Here is a 14,867-nt window from a genome sequence, read left to right on the forward strand (position 1 = left end):
ATATTAAGGATTTGGGTATCTATGTTCATCTAGGAACTTGATATATCATTTCTTTGTGTCTTTTTCTTCCTTTCTTTCTTTTTGGAAATATTGGGATTGGGGGCTCATGCTTGCTAAACAATCACGATACTGTTTGAGGCAGCAGCCATTTTGGCTTTAGGTTACTTTTCAGATAAGTTCTCATATTCTTGTCAAGCCAGCCCCAGACTGCAATCCCTATCTATGTCTCTGGCACAATTAGGATGACATGCATTTGACATCACATCCAGCTCATTTGATGAGATTGGTGCTGCTAGTTTTTTCCCTGACTGGCCTCACGCCTCCATCTTCCTGATCTTTCCCTCCAGGGTAGCCCATGCCTTCTGTTGGCTGGTTTACTCTGAATTTATCTGTCTCTTAATATCCAGTAGTACAAAATGGAGCCTACCAGTGTTTGGTACATACACATTTAAAATTGTTACATCTTCTTGACAGAATGTTATAGTCTGATATGTTCTTGATGGATTGTTCCCTCTATCAATACGCAGTGACTTTCTTCTGATTAAATTTGGCCTTGTCAGCCATGAATACAGCTATTTCAGCTGAACAGTTTAGGCATCATAGATACATACATATACATTGGGGTTTGTTATGTCTTCTTTTTTTGTTATTTTTTGTTATGTCTTCTTTATACTTCTATTTTTAATTTCAAATAATTTTTATTGTCTTCAGGCTTATCCAGGAGATATTTTTGTAGCCATTCCTGGCATCCTATTGTGTAACAAGATGAAAGGCTAGACTTGGAGTAATGAAGAGAAGGCCTAGGCCCATCATGAGGATACAGGCAGCTATTTTTCTTGAATAATTGAAGAGTTACCATGTAGAAGTGTTCAGCACTCTCCAGGACATGAAGGCCCAGGACACAAGACTTTGGCCCTTTGTATGGAGCAAGATTAACATTGAGCGAAGATGATGAAGGCTGCACAGGAGTCCTATCAGGACTTCAGTCACCTGGCCACCAGCCACCTGCAGTCCATAGGAGACTCAGCAGCAGGGCGTGACAGTGAAGACTGATCTATAAGGTCATCTTTAATGCAGTTCTGTGATGTAATCAATCCCAAGCCAATTGCTAATCAATTGTAACCTCATAATAACTCCAGGTCTTTCCTCTCTTCTACTACCAACAAGACAAGACCACTAGTCCCTGTTCTCTGCAATGTCACATGGATTTCCCTCCCATCTGTCATATAGGGCTCTGCCAGGTCACATTTTCTGGAAAGATTCTAGTCATGACTCTCCTTCCTGTCCACCATTTTCTAACAGCCCCCTCTTACCTTTGGAAAAAACTCAATTCTGAGCCATAAGAAAGCAAGTTCTATTCTCTCTACTTCTCAGATGCCAAGGTTAGACAAGCCATCTCCCCATCTCAGCAAATGGTGGAGACAAGTTATTACCCTTAAACTTCTTCTCAGACCAAAGAATGTCAAGAGATCCTGGCTCTACTGTCAAAAAGCATTCTACTTAGTGGGTGGCATGAGATGATGACACAGAAATCTGAAGCACGAAGCGTAGAGTAAAAAGGAGAGAATGACTCATGTCTCAGACAATCAAGGAGGATTTCTGAGAAGAATTTTGTGGAATTCATACAGGTTGAGATGCAGCCAGGATTGCACTTTTAGGCTAGGAGAAACAGATACTTCCTCCAACCATTCTAAAGCAAGGGGGAAGGTCAGGAGTCCTTTGAGTCATCAGTATTAATGGGCTCTGTCAGCCTGGAGATTCTAGCCATGTCTCCTCTTGAGTATTCTAGTACAGGAAATATGAAAACATGCTCACAACAGAATGAATACATATCTTAAACACTATGTTCAATAAACAAATGTTTTGTGTATACCTGTAAATTTGGAAACTCATCCACCAGACTTATTGTCAAAAGCCTAAGTGTGACACTCTTTTGTGAATGTGAAGTCCATAGAAAATATCCCTTCTTATCCCCATGAGGGACTGGAGCAAAGAACTGAAAATAGAAAGATACTTTTCAGAGAGGTCCCAGATTTCCTTGAATACCATGGCATGCTTGGTTATTTCCCATTGTGCTGCTATCAGAAATGACAGTAGACCCTCCTTATTGTAGGATGAGTTTAAAGCCACTCCCCCACCCCCAAGGATGCCTGAAACTGCCAAAAGTACAGACCCTATGCAAACTATGTTTCCCTACCGCAAACATATCTATGATAAAGTTTCACTTACAAAGTAGATGTGATGCTAAGTTAACAACAATAGCTGATACAAAAAATAGTATAATCATATTAATGGGATGTAGCAAAGGTTATGTGAATATGGTCCACGTCCGTCCTCCCCCTAAGTATCTTACTGTATGATACAAACCCCTGGCAGCTGCTATGGCTGACACGGATCACTGAAACACACTGCAGAAAATGAGATCACAGGGTAGGTAGGGATGGCATGGCACAGACAGTGACCTGGAGTTACAGCAGGAGCCCCAGTCACATGACTCAGGGAAAATGGTAAAATTGGGCCTGGGGAGCCCTTTTCTCTTACATTGAGGATTGGCCAAAAGGCTCCTTAAAATCTCTGACATTCTAAAGTGTGTCAACAGGGCTGGGAAGGTGGCTCAAGTGGTAGAGTGCTAGCCTTGCATGCATGAGGCCCTGGGTTCGATTTCTCAGCACTACATAAGCAGAAAAAGCCAGAAGTGGTGCTGTGGCTCAAGTGGTAGAGCACTAGCCTTGAGCTGAAGAGCTGAGGGACAGTGCCCAGGCACAGAGTTCAAGCCCCACAACCAAAACAACAACAACAAAACACAAAAAATAGTGAGAATATTTACATATATGTTCATGTCTTACTAATTATTTCTGTTATTCATATTCAGCCATCAAATAGGCTAATACAAACATACATATGGAGATCATGTGAATTTGCATATGGAGATCATTTCTTTGGTCCAATAGGAAACACAGAGATCCATCCAATGAGATCACATGGTTAAATCTATAACCTCCAATCAAATTTCCTTGAAATCTACTCATAATGATCCAAAGACAAACCACATTGGGTCCTTTTCATTTTGTGTCAGGGAAATGACAACATTAAAGAGCCAACTATTTAATAGTAACTTTTGTCAACACTTGTCAACACCTTCTAAAGACACCATGAGCAGCCAGGGAGAGGTGATGGCCTGGGACAAGTCAGAGCACAATCCTGCTTTGATCCATCACTGCTGATTACGTTTTGAGCCCTAAATTATGTGCTCCAAGCTTCTTGTTCTCTTCGCCTAACACTTAGATTTCTTTCTTCCTTCCTTCCTTCCTGGCTAGAGTTGCCTGTGGAATATGGAAAGACCCATTTTTGAAATGTGAAGAATATCACATAAGAATTAAGGTTCTCAGTGGCATTTTCCAGTGCACATGTTTTTATAACAATTAGGAGATCCTATGTAAGACAACCTTATTTTTGTCACCTGACACAGGTACTAAACAAATACATAGAAAACTGGGCTTTTTGTCTTCTCTTAAGTTTTAAAACTCAGTTACTGGGAAAGGTACAGGCTCTATTAAGGCTATTCACCGCTCATTTTTTCTTATGCTTTTCACATGCTACATGAAAACTGACCTTTATGATGTTTGCTAGATTAAATTTACTTAAGAGGAAAGATACATGGTTTATTAAGAGCCCTTCCAAATTATTTTCAGCATACAGACTGGAACACAGGCTGGAAACACTTTCAAGTGTTTAAACATCTAGTGATTTATCCGGTGATTTATGTTGATTTCTGTTTCCAGCGATTACTGCTCAATGCTAGCCATTACATCCTGTGATGAGGTAGGCCAGGTAACGAAGCATTAAGTCTGGCTGGGGCCTCAGACTGGCCCTGTCTCGGCTTCCTGCCCACAAATGAACATATGTCAGGCAAAGCCAAACCAGCAGTATCTGGCATTTCTTCTTGGCAGTTGCCACAGCTGACCTTCTTTTTTTAAAATACCATGAATGTGTGCATGTTCTAATAACTCAGCTTAAGTTCTGCCTTGTAGACACAAGACAGAACTTTGGCTGGCTGCTGACTGAGCTTTCTCTTCATACTTTCTGGCACGCTTTAGAATGAATACTTAGACGTAATTCGAGATACATCTTTCATCAGTCCTTAACTATCAGCTGGTGGGACATAATGAACTTCCCTCTCCCACTGATAATAAATGGAGGTTCAACTCTCACTCACACTTTTACCCGTCTGGTGGGACATGTTTTGAATTATACAAGACAGAGACTTCTGCTATCAGGCAGCTGTCCTGCTCTACCCTGATTCGTAAGTACCACCAAACTAAACCCAGCCTATCAGAGAAGTTCCAATAAGTTGTTCTATTTTTCTGTGGTTATTCCACAAAAAAAGTTAATGGATAGGTTGTGATTTTCCCCCTCATTATCTAGGTGGATATCTATTAGGTATAATCTCAATGGTAGCAAAGGACCAAGTTCAAGAATAAAGTTGATCAGCACCAGGATGTTCCTGAGTGTCTAGACATTAAGTATTTCTTGGAAAAGGAGGGATGTAGTAGCTCACATGGGCTAAAGAACAGACTACAGGATATGATTCTCTCGAGAGCCAAAGGTCACAGGCATCTCCACACATGGCTACAACAATCACAGAGTAAATACTGTGGGCCTCCACTGGTTCCTCTGCCCAGGCCTCTGCCTTTTGCACTGGCTTTCCTACTATCGTTTCCTCTTCCCTTTCCAGCAACTGCTGCATTGTGTTGCTCTCTTGGTTTTTAATCAAACTTTTATCTCACATAAAGATCTTTCTCTCAGTGATTCACAACTTCACTTAAGCTGAAGGAACAGCCTTATTTTGTTTCTTCTCTTATACATTATCCTCCTCAACTAAAGGGACTTTCTGAAATCAGAACAAACAAAAACCGTGTGATTTAAGATAGAGTGAGGATTTCTCAGTCTTCCTTCCACACACACACCTTGAAGTTGGAAATTTACTCTGCTAATAAGATTACCTATAGACCTTCCCTTAAACATTTTCCCATCTATTCAAGCTCTTGGCCAACAGTTATGACACCATGAATTTCAGGACAGGACTACTATGTGTGCTGGAGTAGGAAGACACCTCTTCTTGATAGAAGTCTAGAAGGCTTCCTGGAAGAAGGAAGGATTAGTGCTGAGCCTGGAGATATGTAGTCTAGGATCTCCCTTCACATCTCTGGCTGTCTGCAACTAGAATAAATGTGTGTGAGATTTAGCTAGGATAAGGTGAATGGACAAACTGGGCTCAGATGCATCACTAGTGTAGCATGTGTGTTGTCTAATTCGGATGTGTCATGTAGTAGAGGATTTGTGGAAAAGATGGAAACTAGGGTAACTCCAGGACTTACTCTGGTCATAGCAGAGACTCCCTGGAAAATAACCACCTAAGTGAATGCCCACGTCGTGCACCATTCATTCCCTTTGGGATGAAGCATCCCCCCCTGAAGGCTGCCCCAGGGAGGTGGGCAAGGCTGTCCCACATCTTCTCATTGGGCTCTACGCCTGGACTACATCTCACAGCTCATGGGTAGGTAGGAAGGGATAGGATAAAGCTGGAGCAGCCAAGAGAATCGTGGAGGGGCAGATCACGGCTGTGCAGACACCAAGAGCCATAGCCAACGATCACCACACTCTTACTGAGCACCACTTCCACATCAGGTAATGGGACTAAGCCTCCGTAATGAGTTCAACAACTTTACACCACACGCAAGGCTCACCCCCCGTTCATCAGAAGGTGACCTGATTTGGAAATAGGGCCACTACGGATCTTAACTAGTGCAGAGGAACACTTCAGGGCAGGCCCTATATCCAGGATGAGTGGCATCCTGATGGGAAGGGGACACTTGGACACAGAGACACAATACTGGGGAGCGTAGTGTGACAGAGGAGGTGCTAGCGAGCTGCCAGTGAGCATAGGACTGTCAACAACTCCCAGAAGCCAGTGGGCATTGTGAGGAACAGGACTTCCGCACAGCCAGAAGAAGGAAGACGTCCTGCCCACACTTGGACCTTGGACTTATGAACTCCTGACAATATGTTTCTGTTTTTTAAACCACCCAGTGTGTGGCACTTTGTTATAGCAGCCTCAGGAAACTAATGAAGCCTTGTCTCTCTCCTAGTCACTAACAATCTGGAGATCCAAGGGGACTATGGAAGGGCAATGGGAAAGGGAAGGAAAGTTCTGTAGGGTACTGGGATGTGAATAGGAGCAGGAAGAGGAAGCCAAGAGGACTGTGTGGGGAGGTACAATGGAAGGGACCCCGTTTATCTCAGTAAGTCTCTTTACCTCCTACAAAGACAGTTCCTAAATAAACGTATGTAATTTTCCCCCACACACCATGAGACGTTCGAACAAGGTCATCTCTGAATTCCTCTTATTCTACCCAACCTTTCCAAGGGCTGCTGGGAAAGCTGTCCCTAACCCTTCCTTCTGTCCTTTGTCTTCATCTTGCTTCTACACATGAGACTGAGCTGATTCATTCTAGAAGGCCTCTCTCCGTTAATGATTATGTTCAAGAGGTGATTTTTGAAAATCACCTGGTTAGTATCCCCAAGGCTTTTTGTATCACTAAAGACCACTCTTGAAAATTATGACTCTCCTTCCATCCCAGCACCTGGCTCTTCTCCCCAAGAACAGGTTTCTCCATAGTAATTACCCTTTGGAGGGTAATCCACGTCATATACGTGTGAGGTTTACTCTGTGTCCCATGACAATAATGTCAGCTGCATGATGCCAAGACGTGTTGGCTGCTTTGATCCTCGAACCCATCCACAGGGACAAGTGACTTAGGAGCTCCTGTACACTCATCTGTAGCTTCCGGCTCCACAGCCTCCAGGCTCCTAGTCCAGAACTTGATACACAGTGGCTACTTGGTGACTGTTGGTTGAGTGAACACATGATAATCCTTACATCACAAATGTTATTCCATTTGTACATATGCGGAATACATCACCCAGAAATTGGAAAAACTCAGTGAAGTTCGTGTGAATTAAAGGTGGGAGCGACCTGCGGTCTATGCCTTCATATCCCACTTTCATAGTCTTAAAAACAATACCACAAGTAACATGGTAGAAATTAGGCATGTAGCATTTGAACTAATAGGTCTTGGCTCTAGGAGGGAGTAGTGGTAGGGTTCCAAGATAATCCCCACGATGGCTTTCCCTGGTGTACACAAGTACCCTATATGGTCCTTTCTTCTGAGTAGGGGCAGAAATGGTCAATATTGGTGTCAGTGTTGCAGTTTGATCATGGCCTCTAGTAAAGGGTGATCCTCTCAGATGAGCCTGAACTGTGAGGTGTTTAATATGAAAAGCAAGAGACATCCACCCCCATCTGCCTGGAAGAAGAAGCATAAACCACACTATGAGCCTCTGTGGTGGCTGCTGGCTAGGGGCATAGGCAGCTTCTGGAGGCTGAGCATGAGACTGGGCCAGAACCTAGCAGAGAAACGAGAGCGTGCACCACCCAACCACAAAGAAAGAAATTCCACTCGGAGTGGACTTAGGACTTGGGAGAGGACTCTGGTCTCACATCATTCCCCCAACATAATGAACCTGGGAAGCTGAGGATCCTCCTTCTCAACAGGAAAACTTCAAGATAATAGACACAGGCTGTTCCACCACTAAATTGGTAGTAGCTTGTTATGAGGTAATAGAAAATGAATACTCATCGCTCGCTGAGTTCACTTGTTCTCCTCTCCTTTAGCTATTGTTGCTTGGCAGTTCTGAAATTTGAACTCAGGGATTTGGGCTTATGAGGCAGATGCACTATCACTGAGCCATACCGCTCTTTCTTGGACTTGGTCATCTGGTCTGTTCTCCAAACAGAGTCCTGCCCTTGCCCACACAGTGGCTATGCCTTCAGTTACCGATTTCTCAGCCGTCTCCCATCACCCTTTTCCCAGAACTATTGCCTTTGCTTCCTTCTCACATTCTTCCCTTCACTCTGCCCTTGGGTACCATCTTGAAACTTGACCATTGTCATAACGGCAGCAATACAAAGCCAAGGCCATTTCTTGGCCATCCATGAGGTATTCACATCATGGTAAATACCTCAGGGACGCTGCCTCTATGAAGAGTTTAAAGACAGCTTTATGAGACTGGAAGAACAGACAGACAGAGTCATAGTCGGAGAAGACTTCCCAGCACCCCACAGGCACGAGGCAGTTAGGAGATTATTGCTCATACTCCTCTGGCTCCAAGACCTGTGCTTTCAGTTTGGGAGACCCCAACTTCAGCCTGTGATGGCCTTTCTTTCCAGTGTTCTCAACGTTGTACTCTGCCAGTGATAGAATAGAAACAGACATCTCTGTCAGCTAGAAAGATAACCTGTGGAGAAGACCCACCAAAGTGTGAAGAAGTACATTTCCCTCTATGCACAGGCTCCAATGAAGCATGAGATAAAAGCCTTGGGTTAAAATTGACAGAGGGTTTCAAGAATACAGAATGCATTTATTTGGTTGGTGTTAAATCTCTCTCCTCTCTCTCTCTCTCTTTTTCTCTCTCTCTCTCACATACACTTTCTTTCTTTCTCTCTCTCCTACCTTCTCTCTTTTCTTTTTCAGTTATAATCCTCAAGAAATAGTAAAAACAAAACCAACTCACTAGACAGTGGCCCACAGAGAACATTTTGGACAGATCCCAAATGGCTTCTCCAAAAATGTTGAATGTATCCATTCCTCCCAGGTGCTCCCTTAAAATCGCAAATCCTCTTTCATTATAGTATCTCTTACTTAAATAAAATAATATAATAAAATCTGTCTCAGGCTTACACAACCCTGCAAATATTTTGAGTACTCACTGTACACACACACACACACACACACACACACACACACACACGTGCTCATATATACACACACACATTTGTAACTCTAGTTCTCTAAAGGGCTTTTATCTTTGAGATATTTTGCAATGGTTTCCATAACCTGGGATTCTGCTTATAAAATTTATCTTGACAAGCTAACAGATTTTCCCAAAGAGTTGCCAAGAATAATTTTACAGAAAAAAAGGCTTAACCCAGTTTTCTTGTGTATTCAGGAAAGGACAGGATATACATTTATATCCCTAACAAGTAAGTCATCCAACCTCATTTTCCAACATGAGTTTAAACATGCTTAGAAGAAGAAAAATAATTCAGCTAAGTCTGCAATTTTATTTTGCTGTGATTATCTGAAATTCCTTAAAGGTGGGGAAATGCAATCCCTCAAAAAAAAAGCATAATTATCAGGTAATCATAAAAACATTCAGTTATGTCTTTAAAAAATAAGGAATCCAGTGGGGTTTTGACATAAGAAGAATGGCATTTATGAATATTTTTATGAATTAAGAATGTATTTACTTTTCAAAGAAAGTTATTAGATGTAAGATTAGTGTTTAAATAACTAAAACTTGATTCTAAGTAGAAAATCTTCTTTAGAATATGTTGATATAAATTTTTCTATATTAATTAAAATGTTTTAAAATGAAATTCTGGTTCTAGGCAGCAGAATATCTTTTTCTTTTAAGTACATTAGCTTAAATATTTTTATTTTATTTTTTATTTTTTTATTTTTTTTTTGGGTCCGGTCGTGGGGCCTTGAACTCTGGGCCTGGGCGCTGTCCCTGAGCTCTTCAGCTCAAGGCTAGCGCTCTACCACTTGAGCCACAGCTCCACTTCCGGCTTTTTCTTTTTGCTTACGTGGTGCTGAGGAATCGAACCCAGGGCCTTGAGCATGCAAGGCAAGCGCTCTACTACTGAGCCACCTTCCCAGCCCCAATATTTTTATTTTTAAAATAATATAGGGCTGGGCATGCTAGCCCATGTTTGTAACCCCAACTACTAGGGACGCAGTAAGAGTGAGAGGAACTCCATTCAAGGCCAACCCAGGTAAAAACTTAGCAAAACCCCATCTCAACCCACAAGCCAGGTGTGATGGTACCCCATGTTACCCCAGATACACAGAGGCTATGGATTAGAGGATTGCTTGCTTCTTAATGTTTGACCAAATTCACTTAACAGAATGAATGTTTTGGTATCTTCCCCTAGTTAGCTCTTAAAAAGAACTTGCTAACACAGGAAAACAAATTTTTAAAAAAACACCACCATAGTGAAAATGCAGAGTGTAAAATAGTACTAAAGAGAATTCCTGGTATCCCCACTTCCATATCACACACAAAAGTCTCATTTTGTAGAGGCTGATTTCTCCCTCTGTGAGAGTGGCAGGTTTGTGAGCCAGTCCTGCTCGGAGGGGGGCTTTCAGCTTCACCAGGGTCCCGCCTCCACTCTGCAGCGACCTGGGGACAGAGTCTACTTTCCATCGAGTGCAACTGCGCAATTGCTTAGTGTTTTTACTTTCATGGCTGCATGTCAAAAAAATAAAAAAGAGAAAACATCCTATAAAAGGAGAGCAAATTTTCTAGCCACAAGAAGATAAGAGGGAAGTACGTAAGTTGTGCCTATTAAGTATTTTGGCTAATTGTTCTAAAGGCTTGAAATATTAATGAGCTGGAAATAATTTATACAACATTGATCATTAACATATTTAAACATGTCTACTAATGGGATCTCTCCGTGTGTGTGTGTGTGTGTGTGTGTGTGTGTGTGTGTGTGTGTGTGTGTGTACATATACTCACACACATATTAGTGTAGGAAAGATTGCTCTGCCACCTATTGGCTTCCCTGGGAAATGGATCTGGTCACACCTGCGCCAGGCTTTCCCTGGACCTGCGCTGGGACAAGGTTTCATCTAAATTAGAAATGTCACCTGGCGCTCTCGAACCCTGTGCTCAAGGTTAGGTTCCACCTTTCTCCCCACAAGAAGTGGCAGGCCTGCCCAGGAGCCGCAGCACAGGCTAATTCTGGGAGATCATGGACTGCTTCCCTTGCCACTACAGAGGGGAGGGGTGCCCACGTGCCTGGGGCCATCTGCTGCCGAACAAACCCTGGCTGGCCCTAGCTGAGCGTCCAGACACAGTTAACCCCTCCCTCCGCGTCTGCCCCACAGGTGTCAGGAAAGGGCAGCCCCTGGTTGTGTCCTGCACACATCCAGCAAGAACAACAATAACTTTGCTGACCACATAGACTGGCCCAGAGATTCCTGCCAGTGTGCCAGAATTCACCTTGACCCAATGTCCACACCTGGCATTTCCTGAATGGAGTAAAAACCACACTAACATACTTTGGATGAAAATACCTAGAACTGAATGATGGTTCTTTATTTTTCTTTCTCTCGCTCATGAGACAATACCAACCGTTAAATTTTAAACAAGGTCTCATGAAACCAATATTATGTGTTTTTTTAACAATGAAATAACTAGCCCATGGAACTCTACCATTGGTCAACTATTATAACTATTATGATTGCTAATTTTCCCACAGATCTTTATTGCCATCGGTTAGTTGTACATGGGAGTTTCATTGTGGTAGACCCATACATTCATATAACGTATCCTGGTCAGACTCACTCCCTCCAATACGCCCCTCATGTTCCTCTTCCCCAACCACAGCTAATAAACTTTTATTGGATTGGTCTCCCTCTTATTCTGTTCCTTTCGCCCACAACACCAGCATGCTTTACTGTCCCCCAACAAGTCTCGCTGTTCTAATCTATCCTCCCTAAGGCCACCCACCTGCTCTCGAAGCTGCTTCCAGAATGGTCTTTGCAAGAGTCAAGATTCCCTTGTATATCAAATTTCTCAACAATATTTCTTGCATCAAAAGATCCTCAGATCCTTATCATGGGATCTGTGGTCTCTTGGGTCTTACTCTTTTCCCCCAGAGTTCTAATCCTGCCACCCCTAACCAGCCAAATCATTGCTAGGAAGGGTTGGAAGAAAGAGTTGAGTTGGCACAGGAGGTAAACTAAGATCCTTTTACCTGCACATTATAACTTTTACGGGAGAAAGGGGTCTCACAGAATCATTTAAGGTCTATGTTCAGACTTAATAAAGCAGGAAAAAATTAAACTTAGAAGAGGAGAGGGAAGGAGCTTGTTATGTAAATCAGAACTTGTCAGGAACTAGTAAAATTATCTTTATCTTTTTTGTACCTTACATTTTAAAGGCAATTTTAAGGATCTGATATTACTACTATAACTTCATTTAACAAACCTTGGAGTAAATAAAATAAGATTTGCAATACCCTTTGGCTATGGAGAAAGAGAGAGATCCCAAGTTTCGCCAAATGTATTATGGAGAATAATTGATGTCGTCTAGAAGATTATGCCTCAGTGCAGCTTCATATGATAAGGACCCAAATTAACTTTGTTCTACAAAGAAGAGGATGTTGATGCATCATACGCTTTCCTACGGCCTCCTTAAGTGGAGTCCAAAGAACAAAGCATTTTTCCAGGAGGAATGAAGTGGTGTCTGTCCTCAGAGCTGCTCAGAGATCAAAAGAGTCTTTCAGCAGTTTTATTGGAAGTCTTCTGAGGCCTTTAGCTAATATTTAGTTTCATAAATGCTGAGTGCTGGGAGTAGGGGAAGTCCTACTTGTAAACAAGTGGGTTATTGTCGATCACAATTTTGGGAGAACCTTCCTTAACCCAATTGCATGGTGGGAAGATTTCACATTTGTTGTCCATTTGTACGGCTTTCAAACCATTACTTATTTTCTTATTTACCAATATAAATCATGGTAAAGTCGCTTTCTGTTATTTAGGTGGGAAAATGGCCAAAGGAAATTTTGTCAGCTTCCTGGAGCTGCCGTAATAAAATACTACAGAGCAAGGGCGCTAAACAACAAACTTTTATTGGCTCAGAATTTTGGCCACAATTTTAAGATTGGGGTGTTTGCTGGGTGGGTTCCTTCCAAAGTCCTAAGAAGCTGTTCCAGGCTGCTCACAGCCCTGCTGGTGATTGCTGGTGGCCTCTGGCATTTCTGGTCGCTCCTGTCTGTCTGTCTGTCTGTCTGTCTTTCTCCTATGTCTCTCTCTCTCTCTCTCTCTGTTCCTCTCTCTTTGTGTCTTTTCATCCCTTTCCTGTCTCTATTTCTGTCTCTGTCTCTCTCCCCCTGTCACTTTCTCTTCCTGTCTGTGTCTGTCTTTTGTTCTCTTTCTCTGTGTGTGTGTGTCTGGGTCCAGAACTCCTCTTCTATTATAAACAGTCACCTAGCAGATTAAGGACTGGAGTTTGATTCCTAGCACTGCAAAAAATTATATATATATATATATGTATATATATTAGAAAATATATACTGTATAATCATTTTATAACATATAATATATATATATACATATTTCCAACAGGAGCTACCCACATCCTTTCTTGTACTCAGTCATCATCCTGGGGCTTTCCTCTCACTTCCTGGCTCTGTTCAGCCTGTTAGGGTGACTGTATATTTCATCCTGCTTTCCTCTGAACATTTCCAATTTTCATACCCAAGTCCCATGTCCTAAGAAACCCTCAGTCAGGCATACCCCCAGTATGGCCTTTTTTGCTGTTAATAATACTTTGTAAACAACAGGTAGATTCAATATTCTTGGCTTATGGTTGAAACGCAAGTATCTTGTGGCCAATTTTGACGGGCATGGCAGCCGATCTTGAAGGCAGGGCTCTGTGGCACCCGTGATTCTGGGGAGGACATTCTCAGTATCTGGAGGGCACTGCCCCACTTACTAGTGATTCACAGAGAGAAGGGAGGGGGCCGTTAACCTCTACGTGCTCAATAAAGAAAAGGGTCTGGCTCACACGAAAATGGACTAAAGGTCTGTGGGTGCAAGGGAAGGTGGAAGACTAAGAAAGGAAGAATCAGTAAGTCTTCATTGTCCTTCAGGAGAAAGCTCTGTGGAGTTAGGAAAACAGTGTGTGGGCAATCTATGTTGATGTGCCCATCCCCCAGAGCACTTTTCGTTGGAATAAAAGGTGTGAGAGCATTTCTATACACATCCCTGCTAGGATGGGGTGGGGGGAGTGGTATTGTTTTCACTCACTGCCAGTGTTTCTCTCTGCCTCTCACCAGCCTGCTGGCTGGAGCCGGGGTTGATTGGACCCGTCTGTCTTCTCAACAGTCTGAACGTGGCTGCCGTTGCTTGTAACAATTAGGACTTGTTATGTGCAAAGACCGGAGTGTTGACTGAACCAATTAAAAGATCAATTAGTGTAGTGCAAGTGCTTAGAGAAGTCGTTTTCTGTGACATGGAGCTGTGTTCGATCAGCCAGGAGAGCCATGAATGAAACCAGCGTTTCAGAGCATACATTCTTTGTTCCTAATTCTTTCCCTTTTCAAATGCTCTGTACCTTGTGAAACATTTAGTAGAAGCTAATACAGCAGCTTCTTTTTTTTGGCAGTGAGATTCCACTTGTGAAATGATTGCATCAGGTAAAAATAATAATGACATATTGAATTTATGCACATGCTTTAGTTTACTTTTGTTCATTGTCTCCTGCTATGGTGTGGATGGGCCTTGTCCCCCCAGAGTTTATGTGGTGGAGTTTTGTTCCCCAATGACCCATGTTGGGAGGTGTGGCCCTTTAAGAGATGGGGTCAAAAGGGGAGGTGTTAAGGTGATTGGAAATAATGCTTCTAGAAAGAATAGGAACAGTTCTGATGGGAGCTCAGACTGAGTGGTTGTGCCTGACCTCTCTCTGCATTACTCTCTAGTTCCTGTCTACCATGTGATCTCTCCACCTACAGTCAGTAGCTCCCGCTGCCACGTCATCAACAGATGTGCGATACAACCCATGTCATCAGCCAGCGCCATACAGATGTTAGTGCGACCACTCTCGCTGTGAGCAGAATACACTTCTCCATGTTCACCAGCCATGGAAACCACAACGTCTGCTGCTGTTCACCGGTTGCTGTCAGCACCCTCTCAGTGAGCTCTCAACACTGAGCCCCAGTGCCTTTGCCCAGATGT

The 14,867-nt window shown here is 42.8% G+C and overlaps 1 protein-coding gene across 3 annotated transcripts in view; it reads right to left on the reverse strand.

Moving 5' to 3' along the window:
• Positions 1–14,867, reverse strand: part of Runx1 (RUNX family transcription factor 1) — an 803,982-nt gene that overhangs the window by 478,890 nt on the left and 310,225 nt on the right. The window lies entirely within an intron of this gene.

This window comes from Dipodomys merriami, unplaced genomic scaffold (assembly GCF_024711535.1).
Source record: "Dipodomys merriami isolate MVZ:Mamm:240054 unplaced genomic scaffold, mDipMer1.0.p SCAF_2, whole genome shotgun sequence".
In the NCBI taxonomy this organism is placed as follows: Eukaryota; Metazoa; Chordata; class Mammalia; order Rodentia; family Heteromyidae; genus Dipodomys; species Dipodomys merriami.